Source organism: Trichosurus vulpecula, chromosome 6 (genome assembly GCF_011100635.1).
Source record: "Trichosurus vulpecula isolate mTriVul1 chromosome 6, mTriVul1.pri, whole genome shotgun sequence".
Lineage (NCBI taxonomy): Eukaryota > Metazoa > Chordata > Mammalia > Diprotodontia > Phalangeridae > Trichosurus > Trichosurus vulpecula.
In genome coordinates this window covers 226,188,712-226,194,816 of record NC_050578.1, presented here as the reverse complement: position 1 = coordinate 226,194,816, position 6,105 = coordinate 226,188,712, and the positions used below count along the sequence as shown (strand labels likewise).

General features: G+C 39.6%; 1 pseudogene; it reads right to left on the bottom strand.

Annotated features, from left to right (window-relative positions):
• Positions 1-4,838: 4,838 nt before the first annotated feature.
• LOC118854922 lies at positions 4,839-5,788 on the bottom strand (annotated as a pseudogene).
• Between the last annotated feature and the right edge of the window lie 317 nt (positions 5,789-6,105).

The window sequence follows — 6,105 nt, the reverse complement described above, 5'->3', positions numbered from 1 at the left end:
TACCTCACCCTCCCAAAAGACAGTACAAGAAAAACACAACCCATTACGAATTTCCATATTGGCCATGTCCAAAGAAATTTTTGTCTCTTTCTACACTCTGAGTCCTTCCCTACATTATTAGGAGATAGGTAGTACGTTTTGTAATTAATCCTCTGGAACCCTAGTTGGTCATTACACTGATATGAGTTCACAATAGTATTCCATATGCCATAACTTGTTCGTCCATTCCCCAATTTATGGGCATCACCTTTTTGTTCAATAGAACATAAAAGTGTTGGTCTAAGCCTGATTTCTTTCAGACTGCTTTCAAGTTTTTAGAGCAATTTTTATCAAATAGGGAGTTATTTTCTAAGTAATTTATGGTTTCCCACCAATTGAATGCTTAGTTATTCCTGATTCCTTTTTCTCTCACCTGTTCCATTGGCCTATTTTACTTTTTTAACTGATACCAATGGTTTTGGTGATTATTGCTTTATGATATGGTTTGAGGTCTAGAAGTGCCATTTTCCTTTGTTCCTACATTTTTCATGATTTACTTTGATATTCCATATCTTTTGTTTCTCCAAATTAATTTTATTGTTATGGTATTGAGTTCTGTGAAGAATGCCTTTGACAATTTGAGTAGCATTATGGCATTAAAATTATAAATTAACTTTAGTAGTGTTGGACTTTTTATTATATTGGCAGTGCTCAGTCACAAAAACTATCTTTCTGTCTATTTAAATCTTGTTTTCTTATATCTTTAAGGAGCACTTTGAAATTGAATCTATACAAGTATTTTGTGTGCTTTGGTAGGCTGAGCCACAATTATTTCATAGATTTTGAAGGTATTTGAACTGATTTCCCTTTCTATGATTGCCTCTTGGGTTTTGTTATTATTATATAGACATGCCATTGATTTTTGCGGGTTTGTTTTGTAGCCTGCAACTTTGATGATGCTATTAATTTTCTCAGTATATTTTCTGATTCTTTAAAATTTTCTAATAAACCATCATATCACAAGTAAATAGGTAGAATTTTATTTCCATTTTACCAGTCTTTATGCTTTTAATTTATTTTTCTATCTCATTGCTATTGTTGGTATTTCTAGAACTGTATCTTTTAAGAGCAGGAAGAGTACAGATCTTTGCTTACCTCCTGCATTTAGTGGGAAAGCTTCTATATGTCTCCATTATATCTGTTATTTGTCTTTGGTTTTAGATAGCTACTTTTTAAAAGGTATGCCCTATGCCTAAATTGTGTAGGTGTTTCAACAATCCGGCTAGCAGCTGTTGTGGGGGTGAAAGACCAACACCAGCCCAACAACAAGCATGGTACCAAAAGCCCAGGTTCTTTTGATCTGCTTTACTAAGGAAAGCAATGTTATGGGGTTAACAAGCTTATTTTAATCCAGCATACAAATATCACTTACTTAGTTCAGGGGGAAAAGCCAGCACCCTGAACTTCAGAGCAAATATAAACAAATTACAAACAGACCAAATACAATTCATAGTTACCAAGAAAACCAAGCCTAGACATCCGGGCAAGCTGGAGGGCTCTTAACTACAACTGCCCGGAGTCTCCACATCAGCGCACCACTAAGAGTGAGAGCCCTGAGCAAATGGCTCTGTCTTCTCTTCTTATACCATTTCAGACGTCATCAAACATCATCTGAATGACCAGAACTTAGGCTCCTATGATTGGCTCTTGAGTTAGCACCTCCCCTTAGTACCCTGGGAGCTTCACACCCACATAGGCTTAGCACCTAATAGGGGTTTGGGCCTGGGGCTCAGCACTGAGTAAGATTCAATGAAATACACTGAATTAATCAAAGGAAACAAAAGCCAAACTCTTCAAGGGCACTTGGTTGAACTGAGTGCTAAGAGCCCATTTTGCTTACCGACACAGTAGGTTGTTTCATACCATAAATGAGTACTGTTCTTTGTCAAAGACTTTTTCCTGCATCTATTGAGATAGTCATGTGCTTTTACATTTTTTGTTTTTAATGTGATTATGTTGATTATTTTCCAAATGTTGAACCAACCCTGCAGCAATGCTATAAATCTAACTTGGTTATAATGAATGATTTTTCTGGATGAATTATCTGTTTGACAGGATTTTATATAAAATATTTGCATTGATATTCATTAAGGATATTGGACAACAGAGTTGTCCCTCTGTGATCATTCTTCTCTGGTTTAGGTATTCATAAGGGAGAGTACATTAGATTGCATTTAATGTGTTGGATGCCATGTGACACCATTGATTTATACTCATTCTGCCGCCTCTCTTCTCTCTGCAACCAATACTAGAAACCCTACAGCACATTGGAAGACCAGAAGACCTTCTGAACTGAGGTTTTGGGTAGAAGATCGAAAGCACCAGACTTCCAAATTCCATTGCCACACTGATATGCTTTCTACCATACTCATTCTCCATTTGTGGTCATCGCATCTTAGCACCCTACATTATAAGTGTATGCTGTCACTCTTGACAACTCTAATCCTCTTCAGGTGCACTTGACACCAACTTGTCCATCTCCTACTTTCTTTCCCTATACCCTCTATCCTTTGCCATCCTTGGTTGCTTCTCAAGAAATTCCCTACAGCCTTGGTCTTTTCAACTAACATTACTTCAGCAATTCTGTTCTCAGCAGATTTGCTGAAGTAATATTGATTGCATTCAAAGTCTACTGAAGAAAGCACAGCTCTGATGGACTATCCATGTTGGTGAAATGCCAAACGTGTTTGCCTAAAAGACTATTTTATGGAGAACTCACACAAGGCAGGAGCTCACATGGAGGTCAGATAAAGCTGTACAAGGACAGTCTCAAGGTCTCTCAGCAGAACTTTGGCATTGATTGTGAGACATGGGAGAGACACTGGCACAGGACTATCCATCATGGCATGCCTGCATCAAAGAAGGCGCTGTGCTCTATGAGCAAAGCAGAATTATGGTAGCTCAAAAGAAATATGAGATGCACAAGTTTAGACATTTCCCTCCCAAATGGTCAAACAGTCTGTTTGTGCCTGACCTGTGGTAGTCTTCTGAGCTTATATTGATCTGATCAGCCACAGCTGGACACATTGTACATTGCCACCCCCCCCCCCCCCATCATGATATCATTTTGTTCCTCTTTGAGCACAAAGGATAAACAACAACTTTGGAGAACTGACAGTAATTTCAATCAACATTACCTGAATAAAGCCTTACTCTTCTCTGAGGATGAAACTTCCCTTGCAACACGGTGTGCATATTCCTTGTCCCACACGGCCACTTCTTGAACATTCCTCTACCATTCCTTGATGACCTCTACACTTTAGGGTTCATGAAATGTCTTCATGTTGTAATCTCCCTATCATTTCTGTCATCTACCCACAATCTGGTTACTCTCTCAATTTTTCAATAACCTTGCTGCCTGAAATACTATTTCCCTCTCTACCTCATTCCCAGCCATCATTCTTAGGGTCTTCAACATTCATCTGGATAAACCCTCTGATGACTTGACTTTTCAATTTCCTAATTCCCTCAGCTCCAATAACCTTGTGCATTGCACTTTGTTCACAATACTGGCACAGTCATGTTTGATGAAGAGCTGAGCCAACCTGGAAGAGAATAAATACCTCAAATATACTTCACTCCCTTATAACTATCATGGCCCCAGCACTCCACTACATGTACCTTGATCACCAGATGTCTTGAAGATCTTCTCTAATATTCCTTCTTCTTTATACTATTTATTGGCCAAAGATGCCCCTGTGAGAGATAGTGAAATGTCAAGGTGAATACCTCAATTGTGAGCCTGGGGGACTATGAGGATGTGGGTGCCCTTGACAGTAATAGGGAATTTCAAAAGGATGGAGTGTTTGGGGGAAAAAGAATTAGTTCAATTTTGGACATATGGTATTTAAGATATCTACTGCAACCCGGTTTTAGGTGTCTGAAAGGTAGCTGGAGATAGGAGATTGGAGGCTGGCAGAGAGATTGAGGCAGGAAAGGTAGATTTGAGAATCATCAGCATAGAGCTGGTAATTAAATCTGTGGGAACTGACAAGATCGCTAAGTGAAGTAGTATTGAGGGAGAAGAAAAGAGGGCACAGAATAGATATGGGACCTGAGAAGGAAAGGTCTGATGGGTAGGAAGAAAACCAGGAAAAGATGGTGTCCTGGAAACCTAGAGAGAAGAGAGTATAAAGAGAGGGTCATCAACAGTATCAAAAATGAAAAAAAAAAAGGTGAATTCCTAACCAATGAAGGAGAGATAAAAGCAATTATCAGGAACTGTTTCTTCCTATATTTCCTATTAATAAAACTGTCAATCTAAACGATATGGAATATAAAGATTAACAGAACAGGAAGTGGAGTGTTTAAAAATAGATCTCTCTTAAATTCCTTGTCTTTCTGGGGCTAAAGGAGAGTTAGAAATATTGTGTGTATTTCTAATATTTTTGTATAAAATCTATAATCCAGTCGCCCTTTTTCATTGTGATTCTGAAGAGCCCAACTCCTTTCTAATCTTTCGCCTTCCTACCTCTAAGGAAGTCTTTATTCCTCGAGTTCTGTGATTTCTATCCACATTCTACTTCAGCCATTCACAAAAAATCATCCCATAGACTCATCCATTATACTTGTAGCAAACTTTGGTCCTTTGAATTCCTACAATTCTTCACATCCTCCCACATGCTCTCCTTGCTTCCCACGCTCGTCAGGCTTGTCACACATAGAACGAAGCAGATTCATTCTTAGCTTGGATGCTTATTGAACACACACATGTTAGTCCACACGGAGAGTACCCATGGTTCATCCAGGCAGCACAGAGAGTGGGATGGGGAGGGGGAAAGAAGAGGGAACAAGTCAGCTCAGTATTTGCAGTTGAGACCAGTTGGCCTGATATGACTGGGGTCTTTGCCACTCCTGCCCCATTCATTTGCAAATTGGTCTGCCCTAAAATCTTCCACTGCCCTGCCTCTGCTGCCACCCTGGAAGAATTCTCTGCCATCATGGGAAAACAGGAAGGCAGAAAAGAGATGAGTCAGCAGGTTGAATTCCAAAATCCCACCCTGAACTCTTGGGACTCTTCTCCCATGCCTTTCTGGCAGTTGAGATATGGACAACTATGACAAGAGTATTTCCATACAAAGAATCTGTGTGGCATCAAAGAGACAGGACTGGACTTGGAGTTATGAGGACCTGGTTTCAACTCCTGAAGCTTATATTTGCTACTTATCAAGTCATTTAAGCCTTGTGGACTTCAGTGAGCTCATCTGTAAAATGGATATAAAAAGATTTCATTACATTCCTTTGATAGAAATTATGAGTACTAAGTTCTTTATAAATCTTAGAGATCATAGAAACATGAGTAGTTATTAATGAGTAGAGAGAGGCCCTGTGGGCTGATGCCCTTCCACCATACTCTCAGAGTTGGGGCTCAAAGATTCACATCTTGACTTTGCCTCTGGTGTAAGAGTGTCAGAATTGTTCATTCCTGCTGTGTTGACAGCAATTTTCCAGTCCCTGCTGCTGTCTGTGTCAATCAGGCAGTTTGAGGGGTTGCTTTGTACAACTGTGTGCTGAAGGGATACATAGAGAAGGAAATATAATCCCTCGAGTGAGTTTTTCCATGGTTTCATCTCCTGCATGTTCAAAGAGGGCTGAGATGGACTTCACTGTCAGGGGTTGGCCTGATCACTTTGGCTACCTAGGCTCCACCAGGTCCCTTCTGAGAAGCTTCATAATTTCCACGAGCACAAAAGTATTTGTCTGAATGTTTATAATTGGCTTCCTGCTTGTTCAAGTAGGCCCTCAACATATTGCTGGCACCTAGAAAAAGACTATCTTGAGTCAAAAGGGGAGGTAGACCCAGTGATATAAATCCAGATGGCAGATGACATTCCTCTACTGACTTAAAGATTGATTTTCCTAGGCAGACTGGCTGTTTCTCCCCAGTTCCCTGGTACCCATGGAAATGGTATGTTAAAATAGCATTTTACCTATATTACTAAAAGACCCACCATTTCTGACACTGAATCTGAAAATACAATTCAAAATTTGTCATTTCTGCCCCCTTTTAAATATTGATCAGTATCCATCTGAGGCTTTGTTCTCTCCCCTTATCACAACCTGTAT